This window comes from Aquila chrysaetos, chromosome 13 (assembly GCF_900496995.4).
Source record: "Aquila chrysaetos chrysaetos chromosome 13, bAquChr1.4, whole genome shotgun sequence".
Lineage (NCBI taxonomy): Eukaryota > Metazoa > Chordata > Aves > Accipitriformes > Accipitridae > Aquila > Aquila chrysaetos.
Window position 1 is genome coordinate 19888413 of NC_044016.1, and position 13588 is coordinate 19902000.

At 35.5% G+C, this 13588-nt stretch overlaps 1 protein-coding gene across 6 annotated transcripts in view; it reads left to right on the forward strand.

The window, feature by feature from the left end:
• KIF6 (kinesin family member 6) overlaps positions 1 to 13588 on the forward strand; it is a 189410-nt gene that overhangs the window by 107250 nt on the left and 68572 nt on the right. The gene's annotated exons all lie outside the window — the stretch shown is intronic.

The following is a 13588-nucleotide window of genomic DNA, read 5'->3' on the forward strand; positions in this document are numbered from 1 at the left end:
TCACTGTGGTGAGACCCCACCTGGAGTACTGTGTTCAGCTCTGGGGCCCCCAACATAAGAAAGACATAGACCAGCTGGAGTGAGTCCAGAGGGGCACAAAAATGATCAGGGGACTGGAGCTGCTCTCCTATGACGAAAGGCTGAGAGAGTTGGGGTTGTTCAGCCTGGAGAAGAGAAGGCTCCAGGGAGACCTTACTGCAGCCTTTCAGTACCTAAAGAGGGCCTACAGGAAAGATGGGGAGGGACTCTTTAACAGGGAGTGTAGTTATAGGATGAGGGATAACGGTTTTAAACTGAAAGAGGATAGATTTAGATTAGATATAAGGAAAAAATTCTTTACTGTGAGGGTGGTGAGGCACTGCAACAGGTTGCCCAGAGAAGTTGTGGATACCCTATCCCTAGAAGTGTTCAAGGCCAGGTTGGATGGGGCTTTGAGCAACCTGGTCTAGTGGAAGGTGTCCCTGTCCGTGGCAGGAGGCTTGGAACTAGATGATCTTTAAGGTCCCTTCCAACCCAAACCATTCTATGATTCTAATAATCCTTTTTTAGCTATTTGAAGATGACATAACTGTTAGTGGGGAGCTCTCACATTCAGTGTTATTAATTTAAAACATAGAGATATCTATATATTTAGTGGATATTTTCACAGTAATATTGGAAATTAAAGATTGTATTTCAGGTGAGGTTTTTTGTTTGTTTTGTGTAATGCAAATTCTTTTATCTTTTTTTGTAATGATGCACTTTAAAATGCATGGCAGTGAAGTTTGGGAAAATGACAGACAGGAATTGCACTAATGCTGTATTAAAACTAAGTTTCCAAGCTCATCAAGTGATAGTACTGCTTGGGGAACTTTACATTCCTGTTTTAAATTACATCTTCAATTTAAAACATAGAGAGTTTTAAGTATTGCTTCAAAATCAGATGGGTTGTTAGGATCCTACTGGTTGTTTTTCTCCAAATGTTTTTTGGTCCTCTGTGAGGAGTGCCTGTGCCAAGAGGAATAAACAAGGATATTTGCTTGAATTCCAGAAATACTTCTGTAGTATTAATGAAATTTCTCAAGCATTTTTTATTTCCTTCAAGCAATCTGAACTAGAGACACCACAAAAACATAACTGTTACCACATATTACTTTTAGTGTTGAGATAAGCAATGAGGGTTTTGCTTGTATCATTTTGAGTTTACACATTTGTCCTTATATGTATGAAGTCCCAAATTTATCACACAGGTTTTTAGAGGCCTTTAGCTGATATATAGGATTGGATGGTGCAATACTAACTTTCATAGATTCTGATAACACTTTAGCCCAACTTCCTTCCATCCTCCTGCACTCAAACATGCGCAAACATTTAGGTGTTGAGTTGCTTTTTTTAACTGCACTGAAACAGGAAGTTACACATCTTGAGTATTTAATTTATTATATGTCAACACTAAGAAAAGAATATATCCACATAGTTAGCCTTCTGCAGTTGTCCTGTGGCTTTACAACAACAACTTTCAATGTCTGTTGTGAAATTGCCAGAGCGAAAGTACTGTCATACCTAAAGTAACTAAAGAGGGCTATCAGTGAATACAATCAGATGATAGGAACTCTGTTGTCACATTAGGAACTTAGAAGCATGTAAGTAGATATTTGGTAACAATAATTAATGTCTTATTAATTTATGACCAGAAAGAAAAATCACCTTACAAGGGCTTAGCCATCATAGAGTTTCTCAGTTATATTTCTGGTGATAAAAGCAGTATTTCCATTCAGTATACATGATTTTCTCTGCATAGGTTGATATATTAGTAGAGTCTGATTGCATTTTTATTAAAATGCAACTTTTCAAAGTTGTCTGTAAGCTATTATGTAAAGAAAGCCACAGATCTATCTTAGTATTTCTTGAGCCTGAGCTGTGTTGGAAGAATACAGCTGGAGTTTATGTCTCTACCATGCAGTCCCGCTTATGTCTAATACATGGCTCCTTCTCACCAGCCTTCCTTGAGGTTATTATAGATACAACTCCTCTTCCTACTGAGGTTACTGTCCCTGATTGTTCATAATTGCCAGACTTCCTGCTCCTGCCCTTATCCACCTATCTGGGCTTTACTAGATTAGCAAAGATTTGCTATTTAAAATAAATTGATAAATTTTGACTGAAACCAGTTAGGGAGTACTCACATGAACAATCCTGCTAGCCAGTGTGGCAGAGGAGTGGAGTTGAATGGCTGGAAAGTTTTATCAGAACCTTTTCTTCTGTGAAATCACAAAAGCAAAATTCTTCAGCAAGCACAAAACAGCAGTGTGATATATGTCCATGATTTGAGTCCCCATGTAGCAAGGAAATCTTTATGCATTAAAAATTTATGACAAAGAATACAGGAGTTTGGGGTTTTTTGGTTTGGGGGTTTTTTTTGGTGGTACAGACCTCCAAAAGGATCATTCTGCAGGGAGGAATACACGATTTTGTGGATTATAGTAGGCAAAATGAGATTAAATCAAATAGCACTAAATGCAAAGTCATGAGTTTAGGATCTAATGAAAGAGCTGTTGCTTATTAGCTCAATTAACAAGTCATGGGTAAGATCTCATTTAGAATGTCTTGTCTACATCTAAGCACTTTGGATTAAATAAAGAAATCAAACTGAGTCAATAGCTGAAAAGAGCCTTTTTAAGAAAATGGGAGTGTTGTTTTAGAACAAGAAGTTAAACTTTTTTTTTTTTAATGAAAGTTGCAAGGAAATGAATTATGAAACTATTTGGAGTAAATATCAAGCAGAGAGAAATTATATGTGGCTAAATGATAGTATTGATTGCAAAATATCAAACTGATGTGAAGTGGTAATGAATACTATGAGACAATAAATTAGAAGGTTTGTAACATCAAAGGTGGGAAATTCAGAAGCAGCTTTCTAACAAGATAATTGAAGTGAGAAATTAAAATTTTCTGTGTTATAAAATTGTAAAAAGAAGTGTAAGATAGGAAATAAATGATCTTACAGTTAGAAATTAGCCTGTGGGTATGAAAATTTTAAGGCTCAACTTGCTATTTTCTCTGAGAGGATGTTGAAGATTTGATTACTGTTTCTTGATCATGATTGCTACATTGATTTTATCCTGTTTGATTTGTTGAAATGCTTGGCAGAGTGCCACTTCCCCTTGGTGAAGACATGCTGACTACTTCTGATGATTTTCTTGTCCTTCATATGCCTGGAAATGGTTTCCAGGATTAGTTGCTCCATCACCTTCTCAGAGATCGAGGTGATACTGACTGGCCTGTAGTTCCCTGGGTCCTCCTTGCCCTTCTTAAAGATAGGAGTGATGTTTACTTTAGTCTTCAGAAGCTTCTGCCAGTCACCTTGATTGATCAAAGATTATCAAGAATGGCGTCACAATAACATCATCCGGCTCCCTCAGCACTTGTGGGTGCATCCCATCAGGGCCCATCAACTTATGTATGTCCCATTTGCTTAAGTATTCCCTGACCTGATCCTCTTCCGTGAAGGGCATGTATTCCTTAATACAGACTTTCCCCCTGTTCTCTGGGACCTGGGATAACTGAAGGCTGGTCTTGCTAGTAAAGACTGAGGCAAAGGCGGCATTCAGTACCACAGCCTTTTCCATGTCCTGTGTCCCCGACCTCATTCAGCAGGGGGGCCACATTTTCCCTAGCCTTCCTTTTGTCACCTAGGTACTTATAGAAGACCTTCTTGTGGTCTTTGACATTAAGCCATTTTTTCTATGTTGCTTTTTATGTAACCCAGTACAAGAATGCAACAATTAAACATCAACATAAGATCAGTACATCTATGTTTAATATACAGCTCACATAAAATAAACATGAATATCCACTGCCACTGGAAACAAGCAATGGCTTCAGTGTTGACAGGCGAAAGAATTTTCATAAAAATGAAGGGAAGACACCTCATTCTTGGCTTCTCCCCACACAATGAAATTACTGGGGATGGAAATGATCTATTACTTTCTTTTTAACAGTTTTCAGCAGCATTGCAAAAGGTCTTGATATAGGTACATTTTGGTATCCTAAAAATTTGATCAGCTGTTTATATTTTTTTTTGTCACAAGGACTGTTACTGCTTAAAATCTTTTCCATTTTGATTAATTTATCAGTATTTCCATAGAGCCAGGATTTCTCTTGTTGCAAACAATGATTGCTAATGGCTGTAACTCAAACCTATGTGAACTCAAGTAAACTTTCTATGGTATATTAAGAATGTTCAAGTTAAAATTTCTTTTTCTGCTGAAGAAATCTGTTTCTGAAGGTTTTATTCTTAGAATATTAAAAGTAAATAGTATTAATGTGTTGCATAATTATGTTCTTAAACAGGTAATGTGCATGCTGTTTGTCATTAATGTCAGCAAAAATGGATTTGAATCCTGACCTATTTGTTCTAATTTATCCTATTTTTAGTGAGTAGGAGGATTTTGGTAAAAATCACTTAAATATGGCTATAATTTGCATTTTTAATAAAACATTTTGATGAATGCCTCTATTCAAAATATTTATGAAAATGCAAATTATACCTTTATTTAAACCTCCTCAGTCTTCTGTGTTAACACTGATTCAGAAGGCAAGTACAGTTATACTTCTGTTTGGCAATACTGGTTTAAAAAAAGGATATATATAGCGTTCAGAATATTTTTCTTTTTTTTACAGTGTACAAAGATTTAGTGTTTCCTTTACAATTCAATCCTTCAAGATAGATTTTAATTTTTTGCATTCAAATAAAATAGATATGGTCAAAAGAGTTTTAAAAAGAAGTAAAAAGCCATTAACAGCTGAGGAAAGTCCGAAATAATGAGCTGAAGTTTTAGCTAAAGGTAGCTATAAGTTTTGTAAGAACAATTTGATAAAGTTTTGAAAAGCTGAATTGAAAATTCAGGAAAGAAGTTAGCCAATTTGTTTTTATGTATAAGTCCAGGTCCCATTGTTATCTCCTCCTTTTCTACTTTGGCTCCTATTTCAAAACCATTACAGATAAAAATGGAAAAAAAAAAAAAAATATATATATATATATTACAGGTACTGGTAATAACTACTCGCTTTCTACATGCACTACCAACTACTTAGGCTTACTAAAATGCACCTTTTGTGTAGCACAAGAGGCACAATGTGCTTAATTCCATAAAGAATTCAACAACTTACAGTCAGGGTAGGTGTTAAAGAGTGTGCAGGCACCTGAGCAAAGTTACACAAGTGATCTCTAAAACTCTGCTGTTATATGTGCACAGGACTCCCATTTTGACTATGCTGAACTTCTGGAGCTTATCACATGCCTAGAAGTCCTCAGTTCTAAGATTAGTTAAAGCTCCTGAAAGCTCAATTTTGTGTGTATATTTAGAGTACAGTTAATACACATTGACCACTTTGATCAATGTTATTTAAAACATCAGCAATGACATGAGAAAGAGGGGATGCTGTCTGTAATGTAGCAATTACAGGACTTGTTCAGGAAGGGAGAAGATGCTTCTTCAGTAGATGAGTGCTTGAAATTTAGTGTGGTCATTGCTGAGGAATAACATGCCTAATTATGTTTTAAAATCTGGACATTAGTACACAACAGGCATCATTCTCAGAGCCAAACTCCAATAAAGCTTCAATAGAGCAAGAATCAAAGTTCATACTTTTACAAAGAAGTTTGACTCATTTCTTAATTGCTAATTTCCAGCTGCCAGAAGGAATAAGCAGCTGGATTTGTAAAGGTCACTCATCTTGAATGTAAATAGGTAGTAAATTTTAAAATTAGTTAATCTAGGTTGTTGACTGGTGAGAAGAGATAGCTTACCATGGAATGTATCTCATGGTTTCTTCTCTCAGCTCTCTACCTCAGCATACCCCATTCTTTTGGTGCTGGAGTTCCTGCTGGAAAAAAAAAAAAAAAAAAAAAAGACCAATTTCTCATGAAGCAGCTCCTGTAATCCTGTAGTTTATAGCCTGAAATATTAAGATAGCCCCAAGCTGGTACTAATTGATGGTGTACCCACTACAGACATTTTTTTCTTGTGTGTACAGACTTCTACTTCAGAAAACCTCAGTATCTTAACAAAGAATAAAGCTAAAATGTAATATGAAATTAAAAGTACAGTAAGTCTCCAAAACCAGATTGATGTTTATAACAAGTCATTTTTCCTCTGCTAAACTGCTCTGAAAATGAAATATGCCTCTTTTGTGGTTTATGGTGTTACCGGCAAGATTGGTGGTGGAGACGATTCTACAGGCACCAAAAATACATGCAGATCTCTACAGATGTCCCTAATGAAAAACTTCACTTGCATTTGGTCCAAGCTGTCATGACTCCATTGATGTAGGTTGTCATTTCATAAAGCTATTAAAATATTCTTATCCCACCATTCAGAGTCTTTTTTCTAAAACCAAGAAAGATATATGGAAGAGGAAAATTTAAATACCATACCTACCACTCAAAACAGCACAGAACATGTAAATGAGGCAAATTTTGTTGAGAGTATTCTATCTGGTTTTAAACACATTGGTCTAGTTGAAAAAGGAAGACAAGTTTTTGAACATAAAAATGTTTTTTTCAGGTCTAAAAGAAGCGGCAAATGTTGCTACTGCAACACGGCAAATACATGAAGGATGTCAAAACATATACATTTAATTTGCTATTAATCAACTGAAATCTTCATCTTAAGCACAGTGGTCTAATTTAAAGTTGATAGGTGACTCAAGTGCCTAATGTATTGGCCCTTTCTTTAGTAAAATTTTTACAACTGCATGAACTGTTGAAGGGAACAGATTTAGACTCCTACAAAAAGAGGGAAAAGCACAGTCTGTTTCTAATATCCAGTATTTAATGTAAACTGCACAATGCACTATAAGATATACGTCCTGTTTTATAAGAAGTTACCTGAAATATGTGATTCTGGCATAAGCAAAAGTGAATCTTATTTATTTAGAAGTGGCAGCACCACTGGGTGGGTCTCCTAAAGTTCTTGTGGGTTTGACTTCATACTTTCCTTTGTATCCATCCCCTGAGCTTCTGCCAAGCCTACCATGCTTCATTTCAGGCTCTCTCTTTGTACCTACTAATTAAGGACTTCCAATGTCTGTCTGTATTATACAATCAAATATGATCTCATAGGCAGCTTTAAAGAAGTAAATGGTTGCAAATAGTAGATGAAAAATATTTTTTTCTCTTTTGGGACATACAAGCTGTCATACATGAAATGTAAAATATTTCTGCAATAATGTTGGCATCAGAACATGAGAAAAACTTGGTTGTATCAATAGTTACACTACTTTATTCCTCACTGCTGATAGCTGCAAACATTTTGTTCATGCTAAGTAGCCTCTAACTGCACCCTCAGCTCCTCTGCTCCTACTCTGGATTTGATAACTGCTGCCCATTGGCTCTTCAAAGAAAATATGAATGCATAACTAGGTAACATAAAAGTAGGCATGCTGTAAATGCTAGTGCAGATATTCTACAGCATCTTGAAGCCATGCCATGTAATCTGAGAAATTATTAAAATCCATAACTAAAAGAAATAGAATCAGACCAAAATGGTCCTGTTAACTGAGTCTAACATATCCTAGGAAAATATGTGCTCTATCAGGTGAAGGTGATGATGGTATCTTAAGTTGCTATTAACAGTTTTCTTTTATCCTGTAATTCTCACTAGCATTGTGCTTTGCAATGTTTGACAGGTAGACAAACTAGTATACTAATTTTCCAGAAGAGGAAAATGAGGGAAAGAGATTTCAATAGTTTCAGTCTTTTCACATTGAGAACACTCTAAGGTTCAATCTGGTATCAGAATTACCACATGTCAGTAAGGAGTCTAAAGTTGCATTTATGACTATCATTAGGCACTAAAGTGAAGTGGCTTTTGTTGCAAAAGTAGAGCTATTAAAAACATACAGCTGGGTTAATATGAAAAATATTTTTCTTACCTGTACTGTTACCTGTGATTTTTTTAAATAATGAAACTGAAGAAAGTCAACATGATTAAATTCAGCTATCATATCTCATTTGGGGTTTTGTTGTTGTTGTTCTGTGGTCCTGGACAATCTTAAAACAGTGAATTTCATCTTGTTTTAAATTAAGTTTATACTTCATTTAACCTTTGTTTTTGAAATACTGTTCAATATTTGCCTTACTACTCCTGCAGAGGAATATTAATTAACATAAAAACCTACTCTTAATGAGATTCTTGTAAGTGGTTGTTTGGGGTTTTTTTTTTGGAAGCATTCCAGCTGAACTTCACAAAAATTTATGTTTATCAAAGTTGGCATTGTATGTAACATTTCATTTTTGTTCTCTTATTTTAGTAATCTTAAAGAAATACCATTTTTAGTGATTGCATATCCTTTAACAACATTCATTGCAGTAGAAATGGTGCTTGCCTTTGATTTGTGTCTGACATACTCCTGTAAAAGTTTGTTCTTTGCTGTCAGGCATTTGCAGTGTTTAATTTAGTGGTGATTTCTCTTCTGCTTATAAATTATCTCAACATATATGGAATAGTTTTTCTTGTCAACCAATTAATTTTATGTGCATAAAATGATGCCTAGGTAAATGACCCATGTACCAATTAACTCAAGGGTTTGCACAGTAGAAATATATACTTGTGGAGTGCAGTCCGACCTGCCTACATCAATATTCAGTACCACAATAAACATGCTCATAATCTCAAGAAACTTCATTTTACCCTCTTCCTCCCCTGTAAATAAACAAGGAAACTCCAGAGCCAGCAAAATTAAATTATGCCAATGTTTTATTTAGTTCATTGAGTCTGAATATTCTCATTTTCTTTGGAGGCTTTTAACTTTCCTAAAGACTATGTTTTGCAGTTCAACACTGCAGGGGTACTGTGAGGAACCTTGTTTTATGTCTTTCCCACTTTTGTATTGCAGTGTAATGAAGATAGCCATATGTAATATACATGCTTTTCATGAAGAATTTAGCTGAGCTTTGCAGTGGGGAAGTATTTGTTGTATATTGGTTTGGGGTTTGTTTTCCTATTTTTAAGTATTTATTCTTTGTTGATTCATTATTCCCAAGCTCTGTTACAGCTACTTTTTTCTGTTCTGAACAGATGGCTATGATATCTTGAGGGATCCTGGTAAAGATGTAATGAATTATGTTTACATGCAAACACTTCTAGTACCTTAGTTCTATTACAAATACTTACCAAATAATTTGTCTTTAGTTTTATTTGGAAATGTCCACAGTTCCTTTGTTTGTATTTGATAATAAGTGGAAATACATAATAGGACGAACAGATTGACAGTCTTCGTAAGCATGAAGACTCACAATTCACATTAGCTGCCATCCTGAAATTCTTCAGACAACCCTCACTTGAATGAAAACTTTCTTTGAGCAAAGGGGATTTTTTGTTTCTAATAATTTCAGTGGAAGAGTTGACAATTCTTGTCCAATAGAGCACTTAGTAGGAATGGAAAGACAAAGTCTTCTACCGTGAAAATGTAGTTTCTGCAAAACTGATATGTAGGCAGATATGTGGACAGATGCCTTTCTCATCAGAATACATGGTCTGAACCAAGAGTTTGCCTTTGTTAACAGTCTTAATGTTCCTCCCTCAGAACAGCTCAACTTGCAACCTTAATTTGTCTCTCCTGGAGAGTTATTTCCAATTCTTTTTGCAGGTTAAACTGGCAGCCTTTGGCGTGAGGGCTGCTGGAACCCCCTTGGAGCTCTCATACCAAGACCAAAATCTGGTTACAAAGTGGTGTTGTGAGGAGACACTGTGATTCTGCTTCCTGACAAGATATCAATTTCATGCTATTGTTTGACAGATTTTTCCAGACTTAACTGAAGAGCAATATAAATGTTTTCTGTGGGTTTCATGCATTAAACTTTATGAAGGTCTTTTCCCTCTGAGCAATAAACCTTTTTTCAACAAACGAACCAGAAAAAAAAAAGGTGGCCAGTCTCAGTGCTCTGGAAGTGCCATTTCCAGTTTGAGCACTCCTGAAATCTTTATGAAAAAAACGCTAAAATAAAGTCCTTAAAAATTGTCCAGTATTTATAGACTGGGATCACTAAAGCAAGCTGCAATAGGATTTGTAGGTGTTGGATACATTTAAAAATTAGTATGGTTATTTAAATATTTACAACCATGTTTGATCTCTTGTGGCAACAAAATAAGGTCTGAGTTTATACACTTGCATGCTCTTACCTTCTTAGACACAGTCCTTGAGTAATCCCTGTGGATACTATTTAACTTAAAAGTAGCATTCAGCCCTATAATTTCTCTGCTGGCAGTTGAGCATCCAGTGCCACACTACACCCTACATGTTCTTTTAACTTATTTTCCTAATGAAAGTTTATGAGGTACTCACAGTTGTTGTTTAGGATGGCTGTAAATAGCATTTGTATATGTAACAGCATAGAATAAATGATCTCTAAATTAGTTAGTGATAGAATAGGGTGCATAATATCTGCCAGTGACTTTGCTGATATGCAGGCTTCTACCTGCTATAAGCATACCACTGAGTCTCGAAATTGCTTTGTTCTTTTCATGTCACCTCAAAAAGTCATCAGCCACATCCAAAAGCCTTATTACATTTTTGCTCAATGTATTTTGAACTATTACTGATTTCAGAAATTTAGCCCTTTATCAATACTACAGCAACCTGCTTATTTCTTGGTCATTTCAGATCTTGTTGCTCTAGTTCAGAGCTCATGAGGCACCATTGTCATTCTGCTTTCTGACTTACCCAAGTTCAGTGGGTCAGCTGTAATTTGCACATTTTACATGAGGAGCCTATTGAACCAAAACTTTTTGCTTAATGTGAAGATTGGTGGAGTGTACTGGATAGGAGAAATCAAACCTTCAATGAGAACATTCTTAAACATTCAAATTCGGGATGTGTATCAAACCTGAATTTTCCCAAAACTTCAGCTGTTTGAATTTGCTGTAAATAGTGATGGGTTTGCTGTAAATTTCACATTGTGCATTGGGCATATTTGTGAGTGTTTTAATATTAAAGCCAATTTACGCAATCTAACAGGAAAGGTGTAATTAAAATTAAGTTGATACAAAATGTATCACTTTTTAATGCAACCCTGTCAACTGGGGTTTCATGGATGTGATGATTGCAAGAAAATTTTATGCTTTTTCCAATGTTCTGAATTATTTTTATGGTAATGATTATTCCAGTTCACATTGTAATGACTTGATGACATGTGTTTCCTGGTTCTCATCCTGTAGGATATGATGATTCTTACTTAGATAAGAATTTTCAGGTATTTATTTTGTAACACTATGCCACAGTACTAAAGAAGGAGAGGAGAAAATGTTTGACCTGTAAGAGTAAAAGAAATTGTTTTCTACAAGTTTAACAGTTTTAGCTGAACTGTTTGACTACCTTGCCAAAAATGTGTTATCATCAATGGTTTCTTCTTTCAATTCTGCTTTTATCCATATCATGTATATATTGCTATACATAGGTTTCAATTTACAGCTAAAGAAAAACAGAAATTCAACAGCACTTTGTTTTAAAAGAACATATAGCTTATTTGTTTGAATTAGGCCCAGGAGAAACAGCATGCCAATAATATTAGTGCACCTTTGCACTTGAAGACCATTTGAAAGAAGGTGAAGCTACTTTATGACATTGTACATTATTTAAGAAAATATAAGCAACGTATTTGAAGATACATCGACCATGGAGAAGGCATAATTTTCGCTACTGAGCAGAATGAAAATGCAACCACTCCATCAAGCTTCCAATGTTTCTTGCAGTCTTTTACTAGTATTAACATTGCTGTATTCCCTTATTATAATCCTAATGTCTCTGTCATTACCCACAGACTGCAACATGCTTCTGTATGCTCATATTATGCTGAGGTACAATATTAATGGTCCTTTTTAAGGTCCTTTCCTTAGATACCATTTTCAGAATGTGATTGTTTGCTACTTCATATATTTCTGTATTTTCTTAGAATGGACTGTATAAACCAGAAAATGTCCCCTTCCCAAGAGTTCTGGAGATCTATTTTCGTGTGCTTTGTTTGGCTGTACAAATCTGCTGCCTCTTAATGTAGCGCTGGAGAATGATTATCAGATTACCTTTAATTTTGGTTGATGCATTTCTGCCAGGCAGAAACAATAATCACTGTAATAGTTTTGTCTTCCAAACTTACTTCTACTGTTTTTACTTCTACTCTCAAAGGCAGCACATTGCCGGAAGGGTTAAATACTTTACATTGCAGTGTTACGTATGAGTAAGGGTGTTTCATTTTTTATTTTAGACTTAGCCATGAATTTCATCCAGGCTTCCTGCACTTAATACAAACTTTTTCTGCAACAAAAGCAATTCTAGAGGGTCAATTCAGGCTGCATATTAAAATTAGTGCTGGTGATGGGATGAATGTGCTATAAAATTCTGCTTGCAAAGCTGCCTGTTTTTCTTCAAGGCAGGCATGAAACATGAACGTTATAGTTTCAGGTCATCATCACAGAAAACTGTATTTTCCTAAATCCTCTTGCTCCTTTGGATCACACAGCAGTAAAGACTGCACTGTATCTTTCTTTGATTTTCTTTTTCAAAAAGGGTGGAGCATTTCTGCGTGCTTTGCCATTCAAACATTCCTGGTGGTTCTATTTTCAACTCAAAATTTTTAAATTAGTAACAGATGTGCTGATTCTTTTGACTGAAACAGAGGGCAAATTTTTCTACTGTATTTTGAATAAAGTTTTTTAAACTTTTACTGATTATTGAACCCTGAATGCTAGTTTTTGTTACCAGCCTTCACTGTAAACAGTATCTTACACCATGGAAATCTCACTAAAGTCAGTGGGGAGTAATCCTGATATTATGATGAGCGGCAGCAGAACATATTTGGAGTGACTATAAAATGCAGCTTATGGAGCTAGACCCCAATAAGGTGTAGCATCCCAGTATTGCATATCCCGATCTGTTTAGGTATGTTTTGTTAATGTATCGTCCGCACTTACACCAAAATTGCAAAGAAGATAGCCCGGAAAATAATTGGCATACATGCATACATATGTTATTGGTAGTGCTGGTCCATTGGCACAAAACCTATAGAAAACTCTTGCGCAGCAGAACTCCCAGGAAACTTTATAGCTCTTGTGCAAAATAGATTTGGGGGTCTCAATAGCTCTGAAGCAGGAAGGCAAGCTTGTGAGTAGGACAGAAGAAAGACACTAGAGGAAAAAAAACTAAGGAGAATCAAATCCCAATTTAAGGAACATCATTCTGAGGTTTAAGTTGCAACCATGAGGTTGATTTAAGAGGTAGAGCTATTTTGCACTTTTCACACAGTTTGAGTGTGAGATTCTTCCTCCTTTCTGCTCCTGAACTATCTTCATTAATGTAATTTATTTAACTGCAAGTCTCATCCTTTCTCCTTGCTTATTTATTAACATATATGTACTTGTGATAACACAGATGCTGGTGTAATCTTTCTCCTTAAGCCTTTGAATTTTTTTGTTAATGATAATACAGATGCATGATTTCTTACTTGGATCTGTAGATCATCTAGCAATGAGAACTGATAAATAATACAGCCTGTAATACTTTTCCACAGTGATTTTTAAAAAGATTTGAAGGCCAAATAGGTCTTGAACTT